The following is a 12694-nucleotide window of genomic DNA, read 5'->3' as shown; positions in this document are numbered from 1 at the left end:
GGCTGACGCACCGGCACACCAAAGGGTGAGAGGATGGGAGCCTCCCCGAGGCTGGGATTGTGTTTGATCCTTGGCACCTCTCTGAGCCTCAGTTTCCTCATCTTTAACAGGGATGACAATAATCTTTGCTGTATCTCCTTCCCAAGGTTGTCAAGGGAACTAAGGTTGAACTCCCATCGAAATTAGATTGTGAATTCTTTGCAGCAGGGGCCACAGATTTTTACAATTTTTGCGTGCCCAATGCCTAGCATGGAATGAATGTCGTTTTGGCACACAGAATTATAGAGTCCTTAAAACGGAAGAGACTTCGTAAGTCGCATAGAACAAGCCTCTCAGTGAAGGGATGAAGGAATTGCAGTGAAGTTGAGATGATTCCAGGGTCAGACACTCCGTTATCATCACACGGGCTTTGTGCGAGGACTCAGGAGGGAGCACCCTGCAACAGGCCTCGCTCTCCATGAAGTCCTCCTTCCCTTGGCTCTTCAGAGCTGAGCTCAGCTCCCTGTCTTCGTGAGGGGCCTCCAACCCCTCTGACCACAGCCACCCCTGTGGCCTCTCAACTTCCGACCACTGAGTGTCCACCCGTGAATCCTGGACTGACTTCCTTGTACATTCCATCCTTGTTACACGTCATTCTGGAGGCTGCAGTGTGGTCTCACCAAATGTATCAAGCTCTTGGGGGACAGGACCACGGCTCTTTGTACTCCCCATCTGCTTTCCAGCCCAACACCTAGCACAGGATGAACACATACCAGGCATGTTTAACTTGAGTATCTGTTCTTTTTTGTTGTTTTTTTTTTTTGCTGAGGAAGATTTGCCCTGAGCTGACATCTGCTGCCAATCTTCCTCTTTTTTTTTTCTTGCTTGAGGAAGATTAGCTTGAGCTAACATCTGGGCCAATCTTCCTCTACTTTATATGTGGGTCACTGCCACAGCACGGCTGACAAGTGGTTTAGGTCTGGGCCCAGGATCCAAACCCAAGAACCCACTGAAGCGGAGCGTGCTGAACTTAACCACTATGCCACGGGGCTGGCCCCTCTGTTCATTTTTTTAAGTCAGCACTGAACACAGTGACGTTCTGTGACCACTGCTGGCCCACCCACAGGCCCGCCAGGATGGAAGCAAAGCTGGGCACTTCCAGGTTGTGGACTCACGCAAGCCTGACAGAGGTGGAGTTAAGAGAGAATCAGAAAAATGGAATTGGAGAAAACAAACGTAGGCAGATCTTTAGAGGAGTCTCCTAGAAAGGGAAAGAGAAACGGGCAGGAGCCGGCAGGGGAAGGGGGTGGAGAGAAGGCCTTGTAACACGCAACAAATGAAACAAAGCGAGAGCGTGTTCAATTGCCGATTGGATTGATCCACCAGAGAGGGGAAAATCGGTGCTGCATTGAGAGAGGCCGTCTGCCATCAGCAAACACTGAGCTTCACTCTGTCCCTCATGCTGGGAGGCGGGCTGAGTTCCTAAGTCATGACACTCAGGATTGGGCAGGCTGCGGGCTTTCAGGCCAAAGCAGGGAGAAACAGAACCAAGGCCCGACTTCTGCCTTCATTCATTCATTAGCCCAGGGTGGCCCCAGGGAGATTCCTGCCAGTGCATGAGGCCCCAGGCCCCAGCAGCTGCTGCTCTGAGCGTTGACACCCTTGTGCACCTGTCCCCGAACGTGGCTTTCTTACCTCTTTCAGCCTTGAGAATCCGATTCACCGTCACAGCTGAGCTCAGACGTCTCCCCTTGAGGCCTTCCCTGTGCTCCTGCCTGCCCGAGGCTCTGTGTGCTCCCCACAGCCAGCGGTTCCAGAAGCCTCCCCCAGCTCATGTGTTTGCAGCAGCCCTGAGCTCTGTCTGCCCTCCAGGCTGGAGTGGCAGCAGCTCCTCGTGGCCTGTGGCCTGATGCAGGGGGGCAGGAAGGAGCCCCCTTCCACCACTCTGAGCTACACCAGGAGGCAGGCCTTCTCACTGCTGTGCCCGCTGGAGCCTGGGAATCACGACTTAGGAATTCAGCCTGCCTGCCCAGCATGAGGAAGCTCAGTGTTTGCTGAACCTAGGAAGCTCAGTGTTTGCTGAACCTCTGCGACCTGCTGGCTCCTTCCTTGTCTGCCATTGGTAGTGATAAGGCCTGGCCTGGGAGGGAAGGGCCATCGTCCACGGGTTGGGTGAGTGGAGAAGGGCTTGGCTGCCGTGGTGGCTGAAAACCTGACTCACACCAAATTAGCCTGTGGGCCACCTGCCTGTGGGCACCGGCAGAGCCTGGGCACCAAGCCCCTACTGTGTCCCTCCCCACCTCCCCAAACACCAGGCCAGGAGCAAGCCCCACCCCCAGGTCAGGCAGCAGCCCTCAGGGGGAAGGAGAGGGCAGGCCCAACTTTTCACGCCCCCCACAGCTTTGGGTGGTTCCCAGACCCCAAAGTGCCCAGCTTTGCTTTCAGTTCTGCCCAGGGCCACCAGCCGGCCAGTGGTCATTGGAGAGTGTCACCGTGTTCAGCACTGACTGCCTTGTACTTTTCTCCCAAGCAACAGGCAACCTTTCCCCACCCCGCCCCCCCGCCCCTCCCCACAGGTTCCGGTTCCACAGGGATGTGGGTGTCTGTCATCTGAGTCAGCTCAGCCCCTGGGGCAGGCGGGCGAGCCTGGAGGAGTGGGGCACACGGTGTCCTGCTGTGTCCTGATTCCTCTGCTGCCCGCTCTCCCACCTGGCTGGGGCCCAGCTTCAATGAGGCTATCTCAGGAGACCAGATGCTTTCGTAGAAGGGACTGGCTGTACCCAAGGTCAAGGGGCTTTCCTCCAAGTTCTTTACTTAAAAGTCCTCCCCAGAATCGACGCTGCTGCCACTGGCTCCCGCATCACCCACCTCTTCTGAGAAGTGCAAGGACAATATCACGTGCATCTAAGGTCTTCAGAGGCAGCGATTTCTTCATGTTCTTGGTTGTTGTTTCTACTGGGAAACTCACCCACCTTTGAGTTAATGGATCAGGGCCTGATTTTTAAAAGCTGGGCTTTTAAAGTGCCCGATGCGGTCCACACAATCTTGGGGCCCCCTGTGGTTATAAAATGCACGGTGGCAGGACGCTGCTTGCTCTTTTTTTAAAAACAAAAACCAGAATAAACCAAACCTTGTTTATTAGGATCCCTCTCATTTGGAATCTGTGATATTCGAGACAAGATCAAGGCTTTGCACAGTTTGTGAACAGAAGGTTTGTCGTGAAACTCAAGAGTGCAGTTGCTGTAATGAGCTGCCACTTTTGCAGTGTCAACTATGGGCCTGAGAAATGGCCTCAGGCTCATAGTTGACACTGCATCGCCCAAGTTCACATGCTTCCAGCATAGTCGTCCTGCCTCCTTTAAATCACTCCCATCCGTAAACGGCCCTCAGGCCCTTTGAACTCTCACTTATGCGCAAAATATTGTGTTATTTGTATCTCTTTTTTCAAATGCATCCACATTTCTAGGGACCACTTTCTTGCTGAGGCCAAGTCATTATGTGTAGTTGGGAAGCATAAAGTGTGTTATTCTACCAAGTTCTACTTGGTGCACATTAACAAGGTTTGACTTAATCGGCCACATGTTTTCCAAACCTTTTGGGAAGTCCTGCTGGGATTGGAGCACACCTCAGGCTCGACCACCTCCGTGATTTAAGGGGGTCTGGAGTCCCTGGAGGTGTTCTGGGGAAAGACGACAGAATAGGGAGGATCAGAGACCAAAGCTCCGCACGGCTACCTGATGCTCACACGGGGTCACGGGCGCCTCTTCCCTTCTCCTTAAGGCTTGGACTCCTGTAAAACACAGTGTCTCAAGTAACACTCTCTAATATGCTGAGAAAATAAAAATACTATAAATACAGGTGACCACACCTGCAGTATGTCATTCACTCATTCTTTCATTCACACATGCATCATTCAACCAATGGTCCCCGAGTGGACACCCTGTGCCGGGCCCTACCGACAAGAAGAAAAGGGCTGGTGGCCACTCTTGGGGAGCTCCCAGTCTAGTGGGGGACAGATAGGCAAGGCAATATGACAAGTCTGGCATTCAGATATGAACAAGGAGCTATGGAAATGCTGATATGGAAATGATTGATTGCATCTACCGTTCTCTCAGTCCTAGGGCTAGACGTCACAAAGGAGACGGAGGCTGAGCAGGACATGGCCAGCCGGACAAAGGAGGGCAGCGTGGTTTAGAGCGGAAAGGGCTGAGTGGCCTTGGGAAAATTATTAGACCCTTCTGAAACTCAGCTTCTCCAATAAAAACCAGGATGATGATACCCACAATGCTTGGAGAAGAATGACAGGAACTGACTATTGAAAGCGCCTGGCCGGGTACCTGGCACACAGCAGGTGTGCATGATTATTCTACACTGAGGAAGCTGCGTGTGTGGCCATCAGTCTGCCTTGGTGCACAGGTGGAAGTCGCTCCAAGTGTAGCCTCTAAAGGTCACCACCTGTCAGGTGTGATTCGCGTGCTGGAGGCCCTGTGTCCATGGTTCGTAGTCTCCTGCAGTTCAAGAATCTCTGTCCAGGCTGGCTGCCACCCCTTCACTCCTTCCTCATGGGCTGTTGCAACATCCTCAGTGCCTCCTCCCTGCCCCTCCGAAGGCATCTGGCCAAGGGGGAGGAACAGACCTGTTGTTGGGGTTGGACAGACCTGTGTTCAGGTGCGACTTAGCCGTCTCCACAGCATGTGTCCTTGGGCAGGTCACATAAAGCTGCTCTGAGCCTCAAGTTTCTCTTCTTCTAAGTTGATGCTGATTCAACTACCTCACAGGTGGGTAGTGAGATTTAAAGAAGACACACACAGAGATTTCCAGCACAGCGCTCAGCACGTGGTTGGTGCTCCCTCAGTGGTGGTTGTTGTTAGCCACGGACCTCTTCCTTCCCAGAGCCACTCCGCACGCCTGGGCTTCAGGACTGCTCCTCTGTAACCCTCCTTTGTTGCTCTCCTGGACAAAATGCCTCAGTAGCACCCTGATTCTTTTTGTCTCACTCCTCAATGCCTCTTACTGAATTTCGGTCCTCTCGCTTCATTAGCTCTGCGCTCCACACTCTGTATTCATATCTCCTCACTCGCTTACAACAATGCCGAGATTACTCATGCTTCTGCTTGCCATATCCTCCTTTGTTGACCTGGTGAACTCCTACTTGATCTTTGATACCCAGCTCTTCTGGGCTGTCTTCTCTCTCATCCTGCCCAGGAGATCTTCCTCCCTCTGGGCTGTCCCGGCACCCTCTTTGTGCCTTCACGAGAGCACACGTCAGGTTGGATCACAGAAATTTGCCTCTGCACCTGTTTATCCTGCTAAACTATGAACAACTCAAGTGATCATGTCTTAGTCATCTTTGGACTTGCCCCAGTGATGAACTCAGTACTTACACAGGGCATGACACGTAGTAGATGCTCAGTCAGCACGTGACCGAACTTGACTCATCGAGTCCTCGCTAGTCTCTTTGGTGTGAACTCAACAACACCCAGGTTTGTCCACAGCGCCTGGGCCAGGTGTACGCACAGTGGACTCTCAGTGTGAATAACTGCACCATTATATGTCGTTTGGTTAGGTGTAGTAATAGCAGTAGTAATAATAATAATAATCAGTATTTGGCATTTGTTGAATGCCTAAGATGTACCAGTTTCCATGCTAAGTACTTTAAATTCATTCTCATGTACTCCTCATATAACAATATGTTATTGTCTTCATTTTACAGGGGAAAAATCTGAAGCACAGAAAAGTTAAATGACTAGATCAAGGTCACACAGATAATTTGTGATGGGTTGAGGATTTGAGCTCAAGCCCATCAGATTCTAGAGTCTATATTTCAGTCACCCTATAAAAAGCTACCTGTGTTACTTACTGTCGCATCCAGGGCTGTGTGCTTTCTGGTTGGGTGGGTGTCTCTGTGGTTTGGCCAGTGGCTGTCCTAAAACTGTTCCTTAACTGTTATGCGTAATACCGCCAGGTAGGTCAGTGTCTCAACGTTATCATGGTTGTCTCTGCTAAGTTTCACCTCTGGTCTTGTGGTTCCAGGATGCCAAGCGTTTTAGGGTCCCCAAGATTTGTCTTATTCAGGTACCGTAAGATACACGGCCATAGAAACTCCTGTCATGAAGGAAGAAGAATTCTCAGGTCTCTAGGAACAGGAGGTGTGGCGCTCCATGCGGGGCCACGTGAGGAAGCACCAGGGCCAGTCGGGGGGCGGAGAGAGGGAAGAGCAAGAACCTTTCTTGTGGTTTCCGTAGGGAAGGAACAAACATCAGGGTCAGCAGGCTTGGGATTGGCTCATTTGAATAGTTTCATTAGGCTCTGAGGTCTTGGGGCTGTCCCTGCTTGTCTGAGACCTGGCCAAGTGTGTGAGCACCTGATCAAGACGGCAGTTGAGTTATGGGCTGTGGTTGGTTGTTTGGACGTAGAACGCATGCTCGTAAACGTCACCAAGCACTGGCACCCGAAGAAGAAACCAATTTCAGAAAGCTAGATTTCAACTGGGGCACTAGTAAGAGGTTTTTATTCTTAAGAAAATAAATAAATAAATGAAGATTGCTCCTCTTTCTTTTGAATCACAAGAACAGGTGTTCAATGGAACAGAAATGACACTGATTTCTCTCCTTGCCTGGCCCTGGGAGGGCAGTCTCTCTGGGGTCAGCAAGGCCCTAAATATTAAAGCATTGAAATACAGAAAATAAAAAGACATGGTTAAGACACCAAGGAACGTGGATGCTTGAGAAAGACAAACCGTGGCTTACGTGGCATGGCCTAGTGAGAAAGGGGATCTTTGTGTGCCCAGGGTCTCTGCAATAAGGACTGTAGGAGGAGCATGCCGGGGTGTCAGCAGAGCAGGCTGGGTCAGCCTCCCTTACCCTGGCCTCAGTTCAGTCTTGGTCTCCCATTGCTACAGCACAAACATCCACTCCTGTTTTGCGGTTCATTTTTACTGCCTTCCTTCCCGCCCAGCCGTCACATGGCTCCTTCCATGAGTCTCCCCATTCAGATTTGAATATCTTGAAACTTCTACCGTATCTGCTCTGGAGGCATAGGCAGAGATGGAAAGTGCGGATGCCTGACCCCCATGCTTGCCTCCACACCTGTTATATCTGCAGCAGAATTTCCCCCAAAGGAGTCACCTGCCACACAAATACCACCATTTGCTCAGCGAAAAAGAGATTTCACGATCATGTGTGTTTTGGAACTTCCACCTTCTATATTCTGCCTTGGAGATGGACAGCATACAACGACGTCATAAGGGCACTGAGAAGCGATGCAGGGAAAAAAATCTTTATCTCTGTTCTATCTAATGTTTCCAAATTTATCTGCCCCACCATAGAGCTGGTTTTGCATAACATTTGCTACCATTTCGTGAGAAGTCCTTGGGAACTGCTGCCCTGCTTGGTGGGGACTGGCATGGGGATGGCATGGCTCTGAGCTGCCCACTCACAGGCTTGGAGTGACCAATCGTACCGGCTTGGAGGCCAGGGCCTCAGGGTGCCCAAGGAGCCCAGTGTAATTGCCCCTAGAACCCTGAAGTTGACCCCTTTTTATTTTTTGGTGAGGAAGATTGGCCCTGAGCTAACATCTGTGCCAATCTTCCTCTATTTTGTATAGACGCTGCCACAGCATGTCTTGATGAGCAGTGTGCAGGTCTGTGCCCAGGATCCGAACCCAGGAACCCTGGGCCACAAAGCAGAGTGTGCGAACTTAATCACTACGCCACTGGGCTGGCCCTGAGGTCTAATCTTGGCCTGATCCACCCTGAAGTCTTTGCTGTGCTCCTGGCATTGCCCAGGCCATCGTACCAGGCCTTGCTCCCTTCTGGATTCCTGGCTCCTGGCAGTGTCTGGCAAACAGTGGGTGCTCAGTGATTGCCTGGATTGGATGACTCCCCCATTAGAATCCTCTGATTAGAGGCTGTGTCTTTTTTTTCTAATCAAACTTTATCCTTGTATGGACACATACACATGTGGCTACATTTGTGGTCTGTGTGGGTTCTTCTCATAAATAGGCAAGGAGGCACGTAAGCACTGGGATTAGATTTCACATGGGAGAGTTGGCCACATCATTTTGCCATAAATACACACACACAGAGAAAATAAAAAGAAGCACAACATTGTAGATACAAGCAAACGTGTAGACACACTTGCAAAATAGACACGCTTTCTCACCACCACCAAACAGATACAAAGATAAACACAAAGAAATACAATCCAGACCCCCTCCCTCCCCAACACATGTGCTCTCCCCTGGGACAAACTGCTTCAAAATTGACTGACTTAACACAACTATTTTATTATATCTCATGATTTCATGGGTCAGAATTTGGCTGGGTGATTCTTCGGCTCATCATGCGTTACTGAGGTGACTCAGGGGGACCTGACTGGTGATGGACTGGTCTGGAAGGACCACGATGGCTTTTCTCATGTGTCTGGTGACTTGGCGGGGGTGGCTGGAAGCCTGGGCTCAGCAGGAACTGTTGACAGGAGTGCCTGCACAGGGCCTCTCAGACATGACATCTCAGGGTGGTCAGACCTCTTACGTGGCGGCTGGCATCTCCCAGAAAGAGCACGGCAAGAGGCGGAGGGGGTCGCTGGAAGTTGAGGAGCTTCTGTCTCAGGAGTTGGAGAACGTCACTTGTCCTGCATATTATTGAGCAAGAAAGTCACCTAGGCTGGCTCAGACGTACGGGAGGGCAATCAGACTCTAGCTGTCAGTGGGAGGAGCAGCAAAAAATTTGGGGCCACCTGTAATCTAATACACACACAGGCGTGCACGCATGCACACACACGCACACACACACACGCACACAGGCTACGTATCCCACGTGAGACTCAACCCTTCCCTGTTAAGCACACCACTGGGGCTGTGGTGATGTGGCTTAGAGGTCAGTCAAACCTGGACCAAATTCTGGCTTACCCACCCCAATTGCTAGCTGTGGACCTTGGCCAAGTCCCTCGACCTTCTCAGCTGCAGTGTCCTCATCTGCATATTGAGGAAATCATGCTTTTGTTCTTCCATTCAACAAGCATTATTGACAAGCTACCATGTGCTGGATGCTGCTGGGGATACAACAATGAGAACAACAGGCACTGTCCCTTATGGAGGAAGCTGTCATTAACTGAATAGTTGTGCAAACAAATGTAACTTTGCAACTGTGCTAAGTGCTATGAAAGAGCAACAAAGGTGCTGTGAAAGGGTACACCTGTGAGGTGATCAAGTTGAGAAGGCCAGGGACAGCTTCTCTGAGGAGGTGACTTGGCTGTGGTCTGGGAAATGAGTAGTAGCTAACCAGCTGAAATGCGTCTCAGGCAGAGTGAATAGCGTGTGCAAAGGCCCTGTGGCTGGATGGAGTTAGATGAATAGGAAGGGGTGAAATGCCAGCATGACTGGGACAGAGAGATGAAGGGGAGCAAGTGGGAGATGAGACTGGACGGATGGGTGGGCACTTTGTTGACCAAGTTAAGAAAGGGTTTAAAAACTTGTCTACATTTTATATATTTACTTGAATGGTTTTAATTATGAGGGTGACATGACCAGATTGTGTTTCAAAAAGAAGACTTTGGCTGCAACATGGGGAACAAACTGCAAGATCGCAAAAGGAGATGTGAGTGATCCCATTAGGAAGCTGTGCCAGGTAGAAGAGTGCCCCCTAAAGGCGTCCATGTCCTAATCCTTGGAACCTAGGAATGTGTTAATTACATAGCAAAAAATGAGGTTGCAGATGGAAGTAAGGTTACTTCTCACTGACCTTAAAATAGAGTGATTATCCTGGATTATCCAGGTGGGCCCAACGTAATCCCATGAGCTCAGAGACTAAGTCAGAGAGATGGAACATCAGAAGCACTCAACCTGCCCTTGCTGGCTTTGAAGATGGAGGAAGTATTATGCACCTCATTTTGTAATTGAAGAAAAGGAATTTCTGAGACATTAAGTGACCAACCGAAGACCAAGCATCACTAAGCATCGTAACCAGGGCTTGGATCCAACTCATTGGACTACAGAGTCTCTCTGCTATTCTAGGGAACCCCTGGGGGGCTCCAGGTTCGAGCCTGCCTGGGTCTAACTCCAGCCGCATCTACAGTGTCATCCTCTTCACCCCCTCTCCTCCCCACCCAGAGCAAACCCTCCCTTCTCATCTCCGCTTATTTCCCATCGTATTGACCGAGGGTGCTGGGCTACGGAAGAAAGGGGATCTTGTCGCTGGAATCACGATGTAGGAGGGTGTGTGCATTTAGACTTAGACAGTGTTGGAGATAAAAAGACCTGAGGAATCACCCAGTGTAATTCTGTCCTTTGGCAGATGGAAATACTAAGACCAGAGAAGGGAAGTACCTTGCCCACCCCCGGCTCCCCACAAGTGAGTACTAGAGTCAGAACTAAGGCCTGAATTGCCTGGTCCCCCAGAGCAATGCTCCTGCCGCTGCCTCCTGGACAGCTCCCGTGTGGTCCTGGAACCTTCAGTGGGAGTTTGGATGCGTTTTCCCATGAAAGTAGGCTCTATAAAAGGACCAGAGTGCCACGAGTCGCACGGCGCAGTGTTGGCTCGGCTGCACTGCGGCTTGCTCTGCCCCTCCTCCCCTGGAAAAGTGAGCTCACTTGGATAGCACAGTTTCAGTGTGAAAATGCCGCTCTCAGACAGTGAGTTCACAGACAAACTTTAGGGTGCCTGTTTGTAAGCTGGGAACTGCCTGGACCATCACTGTGGACTTCAGGCCCAATCACGTGCAAGGCCTTCTCTCTGAAGTCTCCCTCTTTCTCCTTGTGTGTTTGTGGGAATTCTGCTGTCTGGCTGTTTCTCCCTCGGTGAAACTGCAGCAAGAACTGTGGAGTCACAAGACCTGAATTTGAATTTGGACTTAGGCCCCGTATATGTGACGCCTGGGAAATCATGGGCAGAGGTGACGCAGGGAGCAAGGCCCCGTGAGGAGACAGGAGACTGTCACCTGGGCCTCGAGCTGCAACTGAGATTCAAATCCAGCCTCCCTGGGCATCGAGCCGGTGTTGGTCACCTTCGAGTACAGCTCTCACTTAGCTCCCCAGCAGCCTGAGGGAGGAAGCGTCATGCAGGGTCTTTAGAAGAGGAAACTGAAGCTCAGAGCGGGTGATCAATGGTTCCATATTATTCCTCCTACCAGGACGAGTCTCTGTGGCTCCATTTCAAGTGCTCCTTACCCCGTAATGGTCCATGTAGCCAAGTGAGCAAGCAAAACAACACGACACAAAAGGAAAAGACAGCAGGAAAGTGTCTATCTTTTCTCTATTCATCCGTCTGCATTTACCATGTTTATTCTCCAAGCATTTTTCCATTTTTTCTTTATCTCTTAGTCTATCTATCTATTTATCAATCATCCACGTATTCTTTACTATATATGTCTATGGACAGAAGATGATCCAAAACATCACAGGATTTCTATAGCAGTCAGCTTGGGCCGCTGTAACAAAAATACCATTTACTGTGGGGCTGAAACAACAGAAATTTGTTTCTCATAGTTCTGGAAGCTGGAAGTGCAAGATCTGGGCACCAGCAGGGCCGGGTTCTGGCGGGAGCCTCTCCGGGCTTGTAGATGGTGCCTTCCTGCTATATTACCGGGTGGCAGAGAGACAGCTCATCACTCTCACGTGTCTTCTCATAAGAGCACTAATCCCCTTCATGAGGGTGCCACCCTTATGACCTTATAACCTCCAACATTCCCCACCTCCAAATACCGTCACACCGGAGATTAGGGCTTCAATGCATGAATTTTGGGAGGACACAAACATTCAGTCCATAGCAGTCACATACGTTTAAATTCAGTGAGGACTAAGAAGAAAAAAGAAGTAGAGACAGAAAATAGAGCCAAGAATGAGCCTAACACAAACACACACTTCCTAAAGTCGGACTCATTTACAAGGAGAACAGAAACGTGGCTCTGGCCGCCAATGCCTGCAGAAGGACCAGTTACACAATTATACAGTTCAGGGTATAGGTAAGGTGAAAGCGAACCATTTGTTCAGAAGAGGCTCACCTGTTCCCGACACTGAGTCTTCCACCGTACGATCACCATCCATGAGTAGAAAGTAACATTCATGCAGCGCGTTATTATTTTATGCACTGTTATCTCTTGATTCTTCCGTCAGCTCTATGAGATAATTATTTTATTGTTCTCCTCTCTTTACGGATAAGAAGATTGGGGCTTAGAAAGGTTAACTTCCTTGTTAAAGGCCACAGCTCTTGGTGGGAGAATGGGGGTTCAAACCCAAGTTCATTTCTGGCTTCCACCATGACTGCTAACAGCTTGGTGCCCAGAGTCCAAAGGCTGGGCTTCAAATTTGTGTTAGAATTTTGAATGAAAACAGGCAAATAGTTGTGGGGTGGGATGAGATTATTTTCTTCTTAGCTTTGAGAGAAATTGTTGAAATACACAGGTTCACCATTTTTTACGTTCTTGTGCTTATATTTAATCTCTGAAATCAAACCAAACTCTTGGACGGTCAGAGTCACGGCACCCATGACAGTAAAAAATGGTGTTTGATTTGAAACTTCGTTTTCAAACGGGACCAAATCCAAGCATTGTGGATTTAAACGGCTGCCAGCCTTCTACCCACCTCGTGAATGTGAAATCAGTGCAACCATTGTACCAGCCAGCGCTGGTGGCCGTGGGACCGTGTTTGTGCCCCGTGAGGAATTCGAGTGGAATGGTCCAGAACATCGGTATTCGAGGTGCGTGATTTTTTGCAGCGT

The 12694-nt window shown here is 50.0% G+C and overlaps 1 protein-coding gene across 11 annotated transcripts in view; it reads left to right on the top strand.

Moving 5' to 3' along the window:
• The window catches only part of LPIN1 (lipin 1), a 123715-nt gene that overhangs the window by 15250 nt on the left and 95771 nt on the right, over nucleotides 1–12694 (top strand). For 3 of the 11 annotated variants that reach the window (XM_070574402.1, XM_070574423.1, XM_070574405.1), the window contains exon 2: nucleotides 4095–5462. The exons of the other annotated variants lie outside the window; for them this stretch is intronic. The gene's annotated coding sequence lies outside the window, so the exon portion shown is untranslated. The remainder of the gene's footprint in view (nucleotides 1–4094; nucleotides 5463–12694) is intronic. 11 annotated transcript variants of the gene reach the window in all.

The sequence above is a fragment of the Equus przewalskii genome, chromosome 14 (genome assembly GCF_037783145.1).
Source record: "Equus przewalskii isolate Varuska chromosome 14, EquPr2, whole genome shotgun sequence".
Taxonomy (NCBI): Eukaryota; Metazoa; Chordata; class Mammalia; order Perissodactyla; family Equidae; genus Equus; species Equus przewalskii.
The sequence above is the reverse complement of the archived record's forward strand: the minus strand, read 5'-3'. Positions and strand labels throughout refer to the sequence as shown.